The 19723-nt window shown below is 39.0% G+C and overlaps 1 protein-coding gene across 2 annotated transcripts in view; it reads right to left on the reverse strand.

Annotated features, from left to right (window-relative positions):
• Positions 1 to 19723, reverse strand: part of LOC114047046 (astrotactin-2) — a 1078351-nt gene that overhangs the window by 634972 nt on the left and 423656 nt on the right. The window lies entirely within an intron of this gene.

The following is a 19723-nucleotide window of genomic DNA, read 5'->3' on the forward strand; positions in this document are numbered from 1 at the left end:
ATCTATCTATCTATCTATCTATCTATCTATCTATCTATCTATCTATCCATCTATCTATCTATCCATCTATCTATCTAGCTAGCTAGCTATCTGTAGCTATCTACATAAATATAGATACATATGTCTCTCTCTCTATATATATATACTGTATAGACACATATGTTTATACATATATTTATATAGTGTGTACACATGTATATATTTATCTATAGACATTTATTTTTATATCTATAGATAGCTATATAAATATAGATAATGTATCTTTATATTTATATGTAGTATATGCATACACCCATGTATTTATTTATTTATATAGCGTACACACATATGTAAGTATGTATACACAGATATGTATCTCTGTATATCTCTATTTATCTATGTAAATCTCTGTCTACATATTTATATACCTATTCTTGTTCAATACATACATGGGAATACCTCATAGAAACCCCCAAAATACATATCCATGAGTAACAACATGGGAAAAGTTGGCTGGTGGAAGACAGCAAGAAGATCCTTAAATTGGTGTCCCAAGCAGGGACACCCTCCTCACCCTCCCACCTCCAGCTTAACTCCCTTTTCCTTCTCACTGCCAACTTTTCTCTCCCCTCAGGTGAATGAAAAAACTAAACCAAAACAATGAGGGAGGGAAGGGAATAAGCATATTGCCTGTTTTTTTTTTTCCTTTTCTTGTTTAAATAATTATTATCTCACTTAATTCTAGTAACAATCCTGGGAGGTAGGTGCTATTAATATCCCCAGTTTACAGTTGAGGAAACTGAGGCAATGAGAAGTTTAAGTGCCTTGCCCAAGGTTACACAGATAGGAACCATCTGAGGCTGGATTTGAACTCAGGTCTTTCTGATTCCAGGCGAGGTACTCTACCCACTGTGCCATCAGCTACCTCAAAGACATGGAAAAACTGACAGAAGACATTTAGGGAAGGTTGATTTCCTGGCAGGTGGGTGACTGAACAGCGTAATAGAGAGATCATACACGGAAACTGAAAAGTAAATTAATTCTTCATTATGTGTTCTTCCTCCATTCCCACCACCCCTTTTTGGAAAGACCTAGTCCAAGGATTCATAACCTTGGGTTTGTGAATATGTTTCTTTTTTTAACTTTAATAAATTTATTTCAGTATGATTGGTTTCTAGGCAGGTAAGTGGCCCTACACATAGTGAGTCAGATGGTTAACTACCTTTTAAGTGTCTAATATGTGCACAGAACAACGAACTGGGACTCATGAAGGCTTGTGTTCTAATCCTGATTTAAAAACTCACTATCTGTGTAACCTTGGGCAAGTCACTTGACCTCCCTCAACCTATTTCCTCATCTGTAAATGAGGATAATAATGATACCTGCTTTGTAATGTTGTGAGAATTAAATGAGATAATATATCTAAAACAGTTTATAAACCATAAAACACTATATATTATTATTTTCTTTGTAATAATATGTATTTCATTTTATGAATTTAAGAACATCATTCTGAGAAGGAATCCAGAGGCTTTGCCACACTGTCAAAAGGGCCTATGACATCAAAAAGATTAATAATGTTCTTTAGCATTTATATAGCACTTTAAAAGTTTGGAAAGTACTTTACAAATATTATCTTATTTTATCTTCACAACAAACACAGGAGGTTAAGTGCTATTACTATCCTCATTTTACAGATGAGGAAACTGAGGCAGACAGAGGTTGGTTACTTTCTCAGGGTCACACAGCTAGAAGAGTCTGAGATGAGATTTGAATTTAGGATTTCCCAATGTCAGGTACAGTGCTCTATCTACAACGTAAACTACTTGATCTGGACTGGGGCATTTGATGTTTCCGTGAGGTAATATAATCTCAGAACTGCATACATCCTCCAAGACCGAGCTCAAGTTCCCATATAAATAAAGCCTTCACTGATTAACTTAGTCCACATGACCTATCCTTGTCAGCTAGCTGGGCAAATCAATTAAATTATTCTGGATCTCAGTTTCCCCCTTTTTTAAATGAAAAGATTAAATTAGATGGCATATAAGATCTCTTCCAGACCTACTGTTCAATGTTTTTAGGTACTTTCCAAATCAAGATTCCTAAGTTCTATCATTCTACATTCCAACATTCCCACCAGTCATAACATCTCATACTCTGACACATTGTGTTCTAAGGCCTCATTCCAATCTACCATTCAATGATCCAACACTGAATATGGACTTAATCAGGATATGAAACCCAAGAGAATGGAGGAAACAACAACTAGTAGGCCTAAGTGAATTCAGGTTAATGGGCCTCTTTCAAGTTAATGAAAAAACTGATGGATGTGATAGGTGGCAGCTAGGTGAACAGGAGATAGAACACTAGATCTGTATTCAGGAAGGTTTGAGTTCAAATATAGCCTCAGAAACTTAGTGGCAGTATTAACCTCAAGCAAGTCATTTAACCTCTCTTTGCCTTAGTGTCCTCATCTGCAAAATATGGATAGTAATAGCATTTATTTCCCAAGGTTGTTGTGAAGATAAAATGAAATAATATTTATAAAGTACCTTGAAAACTTTAAAGTACTATATAAATACTAATGATTGTTTATTAGTATCATTAGTAGTGGTAATCAACTGAGGTCAGTAATCACTGAAAGATTGTGGAAAATGGCAGAAGCACCATTGGACTGGTGACTGGCAAATGTCCTGATTGATGGAATATAAACACATGAAAAAAGGAGTATTTATGATCGAGAGCCAACATTGTTTCATTAAAAACAGTTCACATCAAGAAAATGACATACTTCAGTAAAACCTTAGAGAATTCTCCTCCACTAACCTTGTGAGAAATATTGTAAAACTGAGGCTAGATGATAGGGCAGTTTACAAAATTGGAACTAACTGACCAGACTCAATAGAGTTGGACAAAAAAAACTAAGTTCAGTGTTCCAACCTCACTCCTCCCTTCCCCTTGGCCCTGTTCTGTTCAACATTGTTACCAATGACTTAGATAAAGGAATAGATGGCAGGCTTATCAAATCTGCTTGGGATGTAAAGATGGGAGCAATAAATTAACATGGTGGATGAAAGAGTCACAATCCAAAAGAATCTCAACAGGCTAGAACCTTGGACTGTATCTAATATGATGAAATTTCTAAAATGAAATATGAGATTTTCTGCTTCGTGCAAATGCTGGAATGCTGGACAACCACTTGCTGTAGAAGGTATTCTGAGCCATCTATGGGCTGAACCTCTCTGTGTCTTTTCATTCTGACATTATATGGTTTTATATTCTAACATACCACCCAGCTCTGACATTCTGTTATGAGGAACCTTCCAGCTCCAATACTCTATAACTTATGTTTCCAAATTTTTTGATCTAATAGCCATTCCAGCTTTGACTCTTTATGGTATCTGTAAGTTCTTAAAGCATTTTGGTTTTGGTACTACTTCTTTGTAAACTGAATATGGCCTACCTTGTATTATGACTATATGTCTTGTTCCCTCAATCAGAGTATAATTTCTTGAGGGCAGGAACCATATTCACATGCAAATTTGTACTCCCCACAACATCTTGTACAAGGCACACATTCGGTGCTTAGTCAATGTCTGCTGACTGGTGAACTGACTTTTGCTAGATGGAAAGAAGATGGAGAATTCCTTGGATCTTTGAAATTTCCCTGGGAGTTAGTAATCCAAAGGGGGAGGGGAAATGTAAAGTAGCTAATGATGTGCTAAAATTCAACAGCACCTTCATGAAATATTCACTACCTTAAACACGTCTAATATTAAAGATTAAAAGTCCTGGGATTTGTCCTCACAACTCCCAGACCTGATTTATGATCTGTCAAAAGCCACGGGCCTCATGATTCATAACAGAAGAGGTTAAAAACTGTTAACTCTGTAAAGGGGGAAAGGATTTGGGCTGGGGGAAGATGGCCTTTGATCGCCATTTCTGGAAAGAATGGACTTGAAGGTCCCCATCTCAAATTCCAATTACATCATGCCCGCTGCCTCTGCTGACCACTATCAGCTCCTGTCTTCACCCTCCCCTTGGGGAGAATGGGAAGCCTCATTAGAAAAGATTTTTTTCCCTCAGTGCTTAACATGCAAGTTTCTCCCACCACTGAGTGGGTTATTAATTCCTGACACTCACTACATAACAAATATGTATTCTGCAGATGAAAGACATATCCTATCACTGGCCAAGCAGAGCTGCCAGAGAGTACAGGGGGCCACTGGATCGAGGGTGGCCCAGGGCAGCAGAGGTCCCTGGGACAAGCCACTTCTAACATATCCCACGGGATGGAATGTGGAGGCTAGAGGTCTCCTTGATGCACCGGACTCAGTCCCAGGGGCTAATGTCATCCTTTCGCATTCTGGAACCCAAGTTTATTTTGAGCTTGGTGGTGATTACTGTTTGCATTCAGCTTGGGTGTCTGTGGGCAAGCTCTCCATCAATCCAAGGGATATTGGCTTTATTGACTCCAGTTTCCCATTTTCATGGCTAACCTTGCTGGATGAATATTTGCAACAATGCATTTCATTTTTTTGGTAAACTATAAAGCCTCAGGCAGCAGCTGTGTGTTAACTTTTTCTAATGATTGTGCCATTTGTTTCTGGAAGCTTGCATGTAACCAGTACAAACGAGGAGGCTGAAAAGGGCTGAATTAACACCTTTGTCTCATGGGATAGCCTATAAACATGGTTGTTGAGTTTTTTTAAAATAAACGTTGTGTAGAAGAGAATTATTTTTTCCTTTTTAATTTTGAATTTGTGATAATTCAGTGAGGGATTAGACTCACACTTTGCATCATCTATGAACAGAGTGTTCTTGAGGAAATCGAAAGCATGAAAGAGATTACAGTAGTAATGTTGGAAACAATCACAGAACTAGTAGGAGACAGAATTCATTTAATCCAATCTTCTCATTTACAAACAAGTAGACTGAGGCCCAGAGAAGATGAGGGACTTGCCCAAGGTCACATAATTAATTAGTGACAGTAAGGTAACCAGAACTTAGGTTTCCCAACTCCTAGTCCAGTGCTCTATTATACTCTTCTATCTTAATATTTGAAATTACAAACATTTGGGAATCATCCATTTATATATACATAATGGATATGTTAACTTGCAAAGCAGATTAGCCTTTTTTTTTATTACATCAGGCTCTTTAAGGGCGCTCTAATAAGGTAGTACTTTCTTAGCTCAGTTCCTGCAAAAATGTGCAATGGGAAATAATGAAATTACACTTCTTTTTACATAGTTGCTACTTCAGACTGGTTTCACACATTATAACGTCAAATACACCATATGCTATATACAATATCCTATGCATACTTGAAAAAGAGGCAGCACTGAAAGCTGTACAAAACACCGTGTATGGATTTGGAGGACTTGAGTACAAATTGCATCTACTTACAATCTGTGACCTTAGATAAGTCCCTTCCCATCTCTAAGCCTTGATTTTCTCATCTATAAAATGGGGTTAGACTAGTTGATTACCAAAGTCCCTTCTGGGGACCTATTCATAATCTTATGAATAGATTTTCAAAGATCTAGAATTTTCTCCAGGTAGTCAGTTTGAAAAAAGTGATTTCTCTCTAGTCTTTTTAAATAAGATCTGCAGGCATCATTTTGCAGTGGTAGGAGGAGGAAGAGGGATTTGGTAGCTCTATTATTGGAGGGCACATATGATGTGGGGAGATAAACAAAAAGATCATTGGAGACATATTCAATCCTGGGTTCTAGTTCTTTCCATAACACTTAGTATTCATGTAACCCAGGACAAACTTTCCTCTCTGTGATTCAATTTCCTTCTCTATAAAATAAAGGGTCACTAACAGTTCTAACATTTTTCTGCATTATAACATCCCATGTTATAAAATGCTTTACTGTTCTGTGCTAAATTCAGATTGTTTGTGTTCTAAGTTCTCTTTCAGATGTTTCATTTTATATCTTGTATTCTAAGGAAACTTTAAACTCTGTTTTGTGCTCTAGGATTCTATGTTCTAAGGCCCTTTTCTAGCTCTGACATTTTCTGTTCTAAGTTTGGTTCTCACATTCTAAATTTCTCTGAGGACAGAAACTAAGGACTGTTGTTACCTTCCCCACAGAGAAAGAAGCCAGTAGTGGAAGCCTAGAGTGTGACTTCACTGTCTTGTGCCCAGTTGGAGCTGCAGCTAGTTGAAACAGTCACCAGACGTTTGGTCGCTTTCATAAGGAACTCAGCTGATTCCATCCCGAATATGTCTCTTCCTTCTACCTCCTTTCGGGTTTTGCTGCCTATCTTGCCATCTTCCGTACAATCCTATTTTCACTTTCCTTAGCCCTGTCACCACTTTCCACTTTGGGTCAAGGATGCTGACTGCTTGCTTGTTCACTTCCCAACCACAGGAGTCTCAACACATATCTCTGGTCCCTGACAACAGCTGATATTGGTGTTTCCCAGTTATGTTCCAAAAATATGACTCGTCTCATCTAGTATTTGAAAATCCATGAAGTGAGGCAATACCAAAATGGTGGAGTAAAGGCAGGGACTCACCTGAGCTCTCCCCTAAACTCCTCCAAATACCTTTAAATCATGACTCTAAACAAATTTTACAGTGACAGAACCCACAAAAAGACAAAGTGAAATAATTTTCTTGCCCAAGATAACTTAGAAGGTTGGCAGAAAAGGTCTGTTGTACCAGGATGACAAAGAAGCACAGTTCAGAGCAGACAACATCAGTGCAGATTGGGCCCCAGCAAACCAGGATCGGGCCACAGGGTGACTGAATGAGTGGCATCCGTGGTGGTTTCCAGACTTCTCAGCCCACAGACAGTAAGGGGATCAGACCATGTGTCAGAAGGGGAGTCACAGGGGTCCCTGTGCCAGTACCAGGGGCAGGACTCTGCTGAATTGCCTATACTTGGATCTGGGTCTCAGTCCTGGATCTTAGTCCCAGAATGAGGAGAAGCTCTGGCACAGCAGACCTGGTGACCTCAGGGGAGCAGGGACCCTGGGCATGGTTCCAAAACTGAAAAGAGTGCTTGTGGTCAATCAGAAACCAGTGCACAGTACAGGAGAGTAGTAAACACACCTTTCCCTAGATCATACCACCATGGAAGAGCCAAAAACTTACAGGTCCCTAGAATCACCTCTGAAAGCAGCTACACAAAAAACCTAAATCTTGGGACAGTACCCCCTCCACTTGGGAAGCAGAGCCCCACTTTAGCATGGAGTTAAAAGTCAAGAAATAGGCTAGGAAATGAGCAAAGAAAAGAAAAACATCTGACTAAGAAAAGTTACTATAGTGACCAAGAAGACCAAAACATACACTCAGACTAAGACAACAGTCAAAATTCCTGCATCCAAAGCCTCCAAGAAAAATATGAATTGATCTTAGGCCATGCAAGACCTTAAAAAGGATTAAAAAAAAACAAGTAAGAGAAGTAAAGGGAAAATTGGTAAGAGAAATGAGAGTGATGGAAGAAAATAATGAAAAAAAGAGTCAATAGCTTGGTAAAGAAGACACAGAAACACTGAAGAAAATAATACCTTAAAAAACAGAATAGGTCAAATGGTAAAATTCCAATGAAGAGAAGAATGCCTTGAAAAGCAGAATTAGCCAATGGGGGAAAAAGACATATAAAAATTCACTGAAGAGAAGTACTCCTTAAAAAGTAGAATTTACCAAATGGAAAAGGAAGTACAAAAGCTCACTGAAGAAAATAATACCTTAAAAGTTAGAATTGGGCAAGTGGAAGCTAATGACTTTATGAGACATCAAGAAACAACCAAACAAAATAGAAAGAATGAAAAAAGTGGAAAAAAAGGTGAAATATCTCATTGGAAAAACAACTGACCTGGAAAGCAGATTCAGGAGAGATAATTTAAGAATTACTGGACTACCTGAAAGTAGTAATTACAACAAGAACCTAGACATCATCTTTTAAGAAATTATCAAGAAAACTGCCCTGATGAACCAGTGGGTAAAAATAGAAATTGAAACAGTCCACCGGTCACCTCCTGAAAGAGATCCCCAAATGACAACCCCCAGGAATATTATAGCCAAATTCCAGACCTCCCAGATCAAGGAGAAAATACTGTAACCAGCTAAAAAAATTTGAATATCATGGAACCACAGTCAGGATAACAGAAGATTTAGCAGCTTCTACCTTAAGGGAGGGCTTAGAATATGATATTCTGGAGGCCAAAAGTGCTAGGATTACAACCAAGAATCACCTACCCAGAAAAACTGAGCATAATCTTTCAGGGGAAAAATGTATATTCAATGAAATAGTAAGTGTCTGATGCTGGATTCCAACTCAGGTCTTCCTGACTCCTGACTCCAGACCTACTGCCCCTATCCACGGTGCTTAGTTCCATCTGAGAAGAGAGTATGGCTAGTATGGGTACTTCCTGAAATGGAGGTTGGGAAGAAATCCACCAATTAAAAGAAGTGGTCATGGGGTGGTAGAACAGACAGAGTGAGAAGAAAGTCTCTGGAGCAGAGATAAAGATGGGGTCCAGTGAGTCATGGGTTTATCTGGGTTTTTAAGAAAGTGCAAGTGCTTCCTTGAATGATAGTTAGAAAGAAATACACCAGTCAGAGGAAGAGGTCAGATGGAGATGGAATGGCAGTTCTGGGAATCATGGTTTGGTTCAGGTTTATAATCTAACAACTTGAGTTTGGATCCTACCACTGTTTCTTAATAGCTGTGTGACCTTGGGCAAATCACTTACACCCTTTGGGCTTCAGTTGGTGGATAACTAGGGAAAGGAGAAAACAGTCAGGAGAAAGCTAGCTGTGACCCTCACCACAAGCAAATTTATGGCAAGCCATGAACAAGTGTGGCACATGATAGGCAGGAATGGATGGGTTGTGATCAGAAATATGGAGGGAATTTCCAAATTGATGAGATCAAATATCCATTTCAATTTTTGAATAAGAGGAGAGGCTTGGGTTAAATAATCTTTAAAGTCCTTTCCAGCTCTAAATTTTATATTATTCCATATGTGACTTGTTTTCAGCTCATCTCTTACAAGGAACACAGGAGTTCTAAAGGCTGGGCCACTGATCCAGCCTAGATTAGCATGAGAGCAAGTATGCACATTCCCAACCATCACCATCCTCCCCTGAGTACCCTTGCTGGGATGGCTCAGTGACTTCAGCCTTCCCTGGCTGCCTGCCTGCTTCTCCTTCTTCCTGGCTTCCCCTGCCCTAGGCAAACCTTACATACAATTATCTAGAAATTAGTGGCAGGAGAGGAGCATGTGGGGAAGATGATTCCCCTGGAATTATAGAGTCGCCTGAAGAAAGATTTAGGGGAATGAAGAAAATCTCTTTCACAGCCTGGAATGGCAAATAGGCCTCTTACCCAGACACATAGACATCATTGACAATCTGGCTCTGGCGGTAATAGGTTGATGGAGCAATGCTTCATGAGGCTTCTCTGAGTTTGAACTGAAAGTGCTGATTCAGAGGCAGGACAATCCCATGGTGGGAGAGGGGTACTGGTTAGCTGATCTCAGGGTGAACAGGTACAACTAACTTCTATTTTTTTATATTACTCTACCACCTTTGGATAGGCCATGGCTATGTCGATGTAAGAATCACTGATTTCCAAAGTCTATAAGGATACACACACATACACACACAATTTAGAGTCAGAAGGAATCTTAGAACCTGGTCCAACCCTCTCATTTTACATTTGAGGAAAATGAAGCCCAGGGAGGTGGTTATTTCTACAAAAACACATAAGCAAAAGTGTCAGAAGCAGAATTTGAATCTGAGTCTTCTGATTTCCAATCCAAAGCTCTTTTCACTGTATCATGCTTTCCAAATGCATCGTTGACTAGGAATTCCTTTGTAGAGCATCTTTGACACATGGATATTTTATCTCTGCTATGAAATCTCCAGTGATGACAAGCTCATCTATCCTCCAATCCTGTGGCATAATCTCCCCAGTTTTTCAAAGATCATTTACACTGGTTTCATATGTCACTGCCCCTCTTTGAGTCCTTCCCCCCTTCCTTCTATCTGTAAAACTAGGTTGTTGAGGTAACTAAGGTCCTTTCTGGCTTGAAAAATTGCAAGCTTCAACAATTTTAAGTTCCCATTTCCACTGACCAGAATGAGTTCCAGGTACATGACTCTGCTTTTCCTTGACCTGACTCACCTTCTCTTCACATCCATCCTGCCCCCATCAGTTGCTATCATGCTGAGTGGATTCATAAATTCTGATTCTCTGCTCTTTGCCCTGACCCTGATGGATCTGTTTCCAGATCTTCCTCTGTGGCAAAGTTGGCCTGCTACCAATTTCTGAAGCAAGTAAAATTTGCCTTGGCAGCCTTCCCACCTCTACATCCAGGGTTTGTGCCCATTTTTCCATGTACCCATCATAGATCTCATTCTTAGCTACCTGTCAGCTAAATCCTCTATAATAGGTGTGATCGGATAATAAATTTAGGCATCCTCATCTCAAACTGACATGTTGGCCTTTCTTAGTGTGGCATATAGGGAAGGAATTCTTAACATTTTTTGTGTCCTAGACCTTGAAGTGTGCTGTTAATGTTTAACAATTGGCTCTGAAAAATGTATATGACATACTTTTCATTTTAATCTGATTATTAACATTTATGCAATATTTTCTTAAATCTAGACAATTAGCAAAACAAGAAATCAAACCCTGATTTGTACCATTTGCCAATTTCATAGAGGTAAATGCTCTAATGAAACTTTAACAAATGGTTCTCACAAGCCAATGAGAGCTGGTACAAGCACTCTCCTATCTGGACCCCTTTCAAAGTCTGGTGAAGCCTAGGGATCCTTCCTGAGCATGTTTTAAATGCATAAAATAAAATGAAGGAAATGAATTATGTTGAAATATAGCTATCAAGATACATTAAAAATGATTTCATGAAGCCCAGGTCATGAACCCATGGTGTAAAGCATTGTATTTGAAGTCAAAAGACCTGGGTTTAAATCCAAACTCCACCATAACTTCGCGTGTGAGCTCAGAACAAATCATATAACCTCTGCCTGAGTATCCCCATTTAAAAATCCAAGGGTTTGGTCTATACGACTTCTAACATCCCTTCTAACTCTTACTACTGTGACATAAATGTATCTTTAATGTTGGAATGTCCCATATTAGTCTGAAGGAGTGTACAGATAAAATTTCCCTCAGAGCTCACCACACAGCTACCTACTTTATTCTTTTCCCAAAGATAAGACTTTGAGGATAACAATCACAGAAGTCCAGGAACTAGGAGAGGGGCAAAGAAGGGAGTTGCTTCCAATCTTGCAGCCTCTGAAGTCTATTCCTCCTTTGTAGAACCATCAGGATGTCTGAATGGCATGGAATAATAATGCTAAGCATCAACTCACATTTCTATGGTGCTTGAAGACTTACAAAGTCCTTTCCTGACAATGCCTCCTGAGAGGTTGCTAGTGCAAGCATTACTATTCCCATTTTGCAGATAGGGAAACTAAGGCTGGTAGAGGCTAAGTGATGTGTTCATGTTGACACAGAGGAAAAAAAATGGACTGTGCTCCTTGGATGTAGAAAGGAAAGACAGACTCTCTTCATCCTACATCACTCAAGTCCACAGTTTTGTCAATGTGTTAGCATTCTGTTAGGAACCTACTTGGCCTATGGTGTCCATTTTTTCCTCTGGTTGTATATGATAATGAGACAGGAAAGAATGTAGGATGATCACTTTTTATCAAAGTCCTAAAATGGAGTCATAGAAAGAAAGCAAAGTAATTTCAATCTCTAGTTCTTTGCCACTAAACAAACATATAAAAGTGTATGTGTGTGTATGTGTGTATATACAAGATATGTACTCATTATGTATACATAAAATATATATCACTGTATACATACATTAAAATATATCATATGTGCTATATATACACACATACATATACACATTAATTTTGTATTGACACAATAGACACCCTAGAAAGCACCTGAACAAACCATTTACCAAGTACATTTTACTAAGCCAGTTAAGTAAAACTGCCTAATTCTATGATTGTCTGAAAGTATGTGTCACTTTTGATTTATGTAGCTTTTTTTTCATTTGTTAATAAAAAGATGTACCAACAGTATCCATTGCATTGGATTAGAACCGTATTGCCTCTTAAAATTGACTTTATTGACATTGTTTTAGTGTGTATGTATGTATGTGTGTGTGTGTATGTGTGGGTGTGTATATATATATATATATAAATTTGGCTCTGTTTTCTTCCCACTGCATCACTTCATCAAAGTCTTTCCATGTTTCTCTAAATTATTTTTATCCTTTTTTAATTTAATAAAATCTATTTCTCTCCCTCTTTCTCTCTCCCCTTCCCATTGGAAATGAAAAAGAAAAAGAAAAACAAAACCCTTATAACAAATAGGCATAGTCAAGCTCTAAATTCTTCATATTAATCATTCCTTATGGTGCAGGGATTTTCCAATGCTGGGCACATTTTTTGTAAAGTGATCTCCTTCCATCCCACTCCTCTCAGAAATTACTCATCTTCCAGTCTGAGAATCTCTTCCTTCATTGCCAGTTACTAGCCATGTGACCTTGGGCAAATCACTTCTTTCTGGGCCCCAGTTTCTGCATATGAGATAATGTATGCAAAGCTCTTTGAAAACTTTCAAATGCTATAGAAACATTAGCTGTAATGATTTTCTTCCTCTGTCAAGTGAGGAGCAGGATAAGAAGCCCTCTAAGGGTCTCTTTAGGCTCTGAATGCTATGATCCTATGACCAAGTGTGTGCCAGAAGCCCTGAATTTAGGTGTGCTGCCTTTATGGTTCTTAGTTTCACCTATGGTGTCTTTTGCCCAATCAATCATTAACGGAAAGTGTGAGTTGTTGCCCAGTTAGAAATAAATGGCAGATGTTGTCAATATTTAATGTTGACAAGTGAGGGTCACCCTGGCCTATTCCTAAGAGGGAAGGGAGCACAGAAAGGTGCATATGAAGATGAGAGAAAGCCCAGTTGTAGGTGAAGTTACCACTAATACATGCAGCCCCTTCAAGATCTAATGCAACCCTGTCATTTGAGAGAGAAAGAAGTAACAATGACAACATCAACAACAAAGACAAAAATAATAACTAGCATTTAAATAGTGTTTTAAAGTTTCCAAAGCACTTTACATATACTATCACATTTGAGGAAACTGAAGCTGAGGGAAAAATGAATGTGATAGAACGAAGAAAAAATTAAGCATTTGCCATGTATGAACAACTATAAAAAAGAAGCTTCCCAAGGTCAAACAGGGTGGGAGTGTGTGTGTGTGGGCGGGGTGGTGAGACAGTAATAGCAGCAACCAACTTCCTGGGCTCTCAGTGACTGCTGAGTGAACTCTCTTTAGTATCTTTGGCCAGACAATGGTGCAGTAGGGCTGGAAATTTGGAGACCTGGACTCTATTTCTAGATCTGCAAGTGATTTGATGTGTGCACTCGAAGTAGTAACTTAGCATCTTATAACTCAGAGCATGAAAAGACCATTTGAGATCGCAATTTGTGCTCACGGGGCTTCTTTTGATAAGAAACACATCCTCATTGCCTTTTCTTTTAGCCATATCTAGGATACCAGTGCAGAGAACCCTTTTAGTGAAAGTGCCCTTAGCAATTCAGTTTAGCAAAGACCTTGTTATTGATATAGGAGCACAGAAAGGGAAGGAGATCAGGATCTCTCAGTGATTATATGTCAGGGGTAGGAACTGAATCCAGATCTTCCCAACTCTAAGCCTGGCTATATCACACCACCTCCCACAGAAGGTTCCCTGGGATACATTTATAACAGGATTTTGTTTATTAAGAAATAAACATGTCTCTATAAATGTACGTAAGTGGGCTGGATGATTTTGAATGGTCCTTTCAAACTCTGAGTTGTAAGATGCTAAATCATTGGTTGAAGGTTTATTGTTTGGATAGTTTAATACAATTGATCAACATTGCTGCTATTGCATATAGTAAGTCATACCTCTATTATCTGATGATTATATGAATTGTACATAGAAGACAGCGATATTTTATAATATATGTTCATAACATGTCAGAGGTGGAAGAAACCCAAGACCTAGCTAGCCCAACCTCTTCCTTTTACACAGCAAGGAATGAAGGCCTACAAGTATTTGCTCCTATAAACAACTGCTATGCAGCTTTTCACTCTCTGCATTCCTCTCCCAAGTTTCTTTTCATCAATGGGACCATGCTGCTTCAGAACAGTGCCATTTTTTTTTCTTCCTGATGCCAATTACAGTCAGATTCTCAGCTTCTCTCAGTCAGAATCACTGAGAAACTGGGAGAACTGTTATTTCCTTGGCCCTTCCATCTGGAATATTAAACATTTTACATAATGTGTAAATACAGCTGAACCTAACTCAGTCTCTCTTTGATAATCTGCAAGCCCAATGCTTTCTACTCTCCCCCTTTTCTGTGAATTTTTCTTCTTTTTTCCTCTTTTCTTTCTCCTCTGTCTCTGCATCTTCCTACCTTTTCTTCTATGACTTCTCTTTCCTTTACGTCTCTTGTTTTCTTTTCCATCATCAATTCCACAGTTACTCCTGTAAGTGTTATTCCTTCCTATTAGAATCCAAGTTCTCTGAGAATAGAATCTCTATCCATCTTTTGTATTTGTATTGATAATGCCTGATACACAGGAAGTACTTAATAAATGTCCTTCCTTCTTCTTTCCCTCCCTCCCTCCCCTTCTTTCCTTCCTTCCTCCCTTCCTTTTTCCTTCCTCCCTCCTTTCTTCCCTCCCTCCCCCCTTCCTTCCTTTTCTCCCTCCTTCCTTCCCTATCTCTCTCTTCTTTTTTTACTTTTCTTTCCTCTCTCCCTGTCACCATTATCTTCCCTGTATGTCCTTTACTTTTCTCTTTTCTGTCTTCCTCCTTTCTTTCATATTGTCAGTCTTTTTGTCCCTTTATGCTTCTGTCTCAGTCTCTCCCCGCGTGCACACACACACACACACACACACACACACACACACCCTCCCTCTACCAGCTTGTTCCCACTTTCTACCAGTGATTGAATAGCAGAGTGGCAAGGGCTGGCATTACAAAGACTCCATTACTTTTACAAAACATTTTACAGTACATTTACTGGTATATGATAGAGAATGATTGTGAATCATTAAAATTAAGCTATGCGTGTCAAAACAGCCTGCAGAACCCATTGCCTGTGAGTATTCTAGCCTTCCTTTGTGTCCTCCTCCACTAAGTAATTTCAAGCAGGTCATTATCATGGAAGCTGCCGAGCCTCCCCAGACTTCCCCAGGAGCCCACAATTTCCTGGGGTACAGTGGAAGGCTCCTCAGATGTATGAAACACTCAACGTGAGATTGAGCAAGAGAGAGTGGCGAATGACACAGTATGAAATTCACAGGAGCCCCCTGCCTGGTGGAATCACAGCCTGACCAAGTTTCAATTAAGAGGAAATTAAGCATTGCATGTACCAAAAGACCAAAAAATCCTCCCAGAAAACAAATAAACAAACAAAAATCTCCTCACAGCAAGCCCACTAGACTAAGGAGCCTTTAATCACACAATCTGAAACAAAAGTTGCCTCTGGCCAGCTCTACAGGCCATAGAGGGGTGGATAGTGATAGCCAGTGTCGTAGGAAACAGTCACCCCAATCATTCTAGACAGTAATAAACCTTTCCCAGCCAAAGCTATGATCCCTGGCACCAGGACAAGCTTCATACACCTGAATGGTCTTAATGGAGGCATGCTGGAGATATACTCCCCTTCCACTTGCTGTGACACAATACTGCCCTACTCACCTGACATAATGGCTAATCCCCGCCCCCTTTGGCAACTTGCTCCTTTGGGATGAAAATTGCTTCCTCATCCATCTTGTCCACCCCAATCCAATAAATTGCACTACCACAAGACCTCCAGAATCCATTCTCTCCAACCTCTGTTTAAGCCTTCACTGGTTTCTTTCCTAGACTACTGGAATATCTTCCAATGCAATGTTCCTTGTTTTAATCTCTCCCATTTCCAATGCATCCTTTCTAACACTTCACAAGTAATATTCATTCTTAATTCCTCTTCTATTCCTTTTCTCTATCTGCAAATATTATGGATTCATGTTGCCTGGCTCATAAAGTCTCAAACATTGTTATTCAAGGACCTTGATACTTTGGATTCAACCTGCTTGTCAAGATTTGTTTCGTATTATTCCTCCTAACGTATTATACTTTCTGTCCAAAAATGGACTACTTCTGCTGCCTTGTTCTTGTACTGCCCTTTTTGGTCTCCATGCCTTCAATTTAATTAAAGTTCAACATTCACTGAGTGTTTTTCACGTCCCAAATGCTGTTAGGCACTGGCGATGCAAAGACCAAAACAAATAATCCCTCCCCTGGAGAAAAATAACGAATACACAGCTGTGTTTGTGTGTGTGTATGACACATACACATAGTATAATTCAAAGTTTCTTCAAATGGTAGAGAGAGCTCTGACAACTAGGAGGCTAAAGGAAGGCCTCCCTTTGGGCATGAAGTATCATATACAGGTGATAAAAAGTTAGTTTTGCTCAAATGCAGTGTATGTATGTGGTTTCAGGGAGGGAGGGTGGGGGAGAGGTTGTTGTAATGTATGATTAATCTTGAAAGACATATTAGAGTACAATTGCTTATTGTTAAGGATTTTAAATGCCAAAGGAGTTTGTGTCTTATCTTAGTGGCAATAGGGAACCACAGAGGTTCCTTGAGCAAGAGGAATGACATTATCAGAACCAAATTTAGAAATAATCAATTCAGCAGCAGTGAGGAAAAATAGCTCTGGGTAAGATAGTAATGTTATACATACCTGAAAGAGCACAAGAGTAGGTGGGAAATCAGTCCATGTGGTTAAAGGTACTTAAATATTACAGGCTAATAATGAAGATTCAATAGTGTTAATAATTCTCAAGTTGTTGTCTGTACAAATCTCTAGCTGATCTTTGGATTAGTTTCTAATTTCTGATTTCATTGTTCAATTGTTTCAATCGTGTCTGACTCTTTGTTATACCTTTTGGGGTTTTCTTGGCAACAATACTGGAGTGGATTGCCATTTCCTTCTTCAACTCATTTTACAAATGAGGAAACTGAGGCAAACAGGGTTAAGTGACTTCCCCAGGGGTCACAGAACCAGTAAGTGTCTGAGGCCAAATTTGAACTCAGGTCTTCCTGACTTCAGATCTGGCACTCTATCCACTGTGTCACTTAGTTACCCTCTAATTCCTGATACCATCCCCTTAAATAATAGTATACTCCCTCTACAACTACTTTGTTTTCATTTTGTATGTATTACGTATATGCTAATTATATATGCGCATGTTGTCCTCCCTGCCCTATAAGAATATAAGCTCCTGAGGATAGAGATTATTTAATTTTGCCAGTGCTTAGCACAGTGTCTGGCACATAGAAAGTTCTTAATAAATGCTTGTTGACTGACTAATTGGAGGACTGATTGGAAAGAGAATATAGGCAAGGGAACCAATTAGGAAGCATTGCAACAGCTCAGGTGAGAGGTGATGAGAGGTTTTGCAATTGTGAATAAAAAAAAGGAATGGATGTAAGAGATTTTGCAGAGGTAAACTTGAATGGAATTGGTAATTGAATGTTGTTTTTTTTTTTTTAATGGCAGGGTGAATGGTAGAGAGAATAGTCAAAAATGACTCCTAAGTTGGAACCAGAGTGACTAGAACAGTGGGTCTTCTTAAAATTTTATATTAATTTTTAGTTCTAAATGTCTTCCTACTTTCCCTCTTCCCCTACCCTTTGAGAAAGCAAGAAATATGAGACCTATTATTCATATGAAGTGATGCAAAGTATATTTCCTCATTAGCCATATAGAATAATGGATCTTTACCTGGGGTCTATGAACTTGTGGCTTTTCAAAAATATTTAATAGCTATTTAAATCTTTGTAATCATTTGCATTTTATTGTATTCATTTTAAAATAATGTTCTGATAAGGAGTTCACAGATTTCATCAGATTGCCAATGAGGTCTATAACATAACAAAAGTTAAGAGTCTCTGAGTAGAATAGTGATGTCATTGACAGAACTAGGGAAACTCAGTAGGAAGGTGAGTATTGAGGGGATGCTCTGTAATCTCTGGGATGCTCAAGAGGAGAGATATCTGGCAGGCAGGTGGAGGTGCCTTTGCTCACTCTATTCCCTAGGAGAGGTATTTTATTTGTATCCTTCATTCCCAATCATTTTAGGGTTGAGGCTAAGGAACTGGCATGGAATATGATTTTAATCTAGACCCTAGGTCTTGATACCTTAGGGAAAAGGTGAATAGATGGTCTCTGACAAAAGGCATTCTCATGCATCAGAGATCCCAAGCCTCATGCACCAAAAGTCCTAGAAGACCATGGATTCCCAGGGACTCAATGACTACAGTTAAGCACATGCTGCATGGACAGGATTCTGTCTGAATATGCTTCAATTCTTGCCATCTGCCATCTTAGAATGAAGCTAAAGAGCTTGTCCTGAACATTATTAGAGCAGGGAACCCAGACACCAGGTCTTTACACACCTAGGCATACCTAGGCACTAAAATCCCTGTCACACTCCCTCTGCTGTCTACTGCTAGTCCCCTGGTGTTTGCAGTGAAAAGCAAAAGAAATAGAAACCACAGCCTCTCTATCATGTTCAGTTATCACAACATCCTGGCTTGGACCCAGTCAATTTGCTGTTTATCTTATAGTCAGTAAATTTCCTTCTCTTTTTCTCTTTATCACTGTAATTTAGAATTACTATAGTTGAGACTAAAATACTTCCTCCAGCTACTTCTTTCCTATTCTTATCCCTACCCACCCCAACCCCAAAACTCATTCTCATCTGGCCATATTCTCCTTTCCATTGTGCTCTCTGGTCTTTGCTCCATTGTTAACTGATTTTGCTTCTAGTTAGATAGCTTAATTTTATGTTTTTTCTATATTTTGGCCTTCACAAAAACCTGTTTGTTTGTTTAATTTCCCAGAAGATACTCCATCCTTGGTTGCTATGTCTTAGTGTAGCTTGCTTCTACTTTTCGCTTCCTCCAAAATAGTGGGCTAAGAGAAGGACCTAGTTTGTTCCTAGTTCTTCACTGACATTTTGAAAAGCTCTATCTTATACCATTACTGTGCAAACTTCTCTTCTGTGAAAAATCTCACAAGCAATGTGATCTATGTTGGCCGAAGGGGAATGTGCAAACAGAAAATAATGGGTCTTTTAAAGTACCAAAGGTATATGATATGCTGAAAACTTACATACCTCTGTTTCTGATCTACAAGGTCCTTAAGGACAAAGACTAGATTTCTCATATATTCTTTGAAATCCCTAGCTCAGTGCCCCATATGAGAATAATGCTTCTTTAGTATTTGTAGAAAATGAAGAGATTAGTTCTTGGGGATATTTGGAGGACGATGGAGCATTGTTTTGGAAGTACAGCATTAGAAGCATATTTATAGTTCCTGCGACTATTCCATGCCTTCAATTACCCCTTTTTTACCCTTGTTCTTGGATTGTTGGTCTCCATCCCATTACCTATTGTTATTTCTGACAATTCTGGCATAGGGCTCCAAGGAAGCAGTCAAGGCCTTGGCACTATGCCAGTGAAGCTTGTGAGACTCATCCATATATCAAGTCATTGGTAACTTTTCTGATGTCACCCCCTCCCGATATAATATGGGTTTAAATACTACCCCCATTTCTGGATCCACTATCACTTAGGAGAAATAATTCTTCTTATCTGACAGCAAATTCCAGGAAA

The sequence above is a fragment of the Vombatus ursinus genome, unplaced genomic scaffold, assembly GCF_900497805.2.
Source record: "Vombatus ursinus unplaced genomic scaffold, bare-nosed wombat genome assembly UNPS02014786.1, whole genome shotgun sequence".
Classification (NCBI taxonomy): Eukaryota; Metazoa; Chordata; class Mammalia; order Diprotodontia; family Vombatidae; genus Vombatus; species Vombatus ursinus.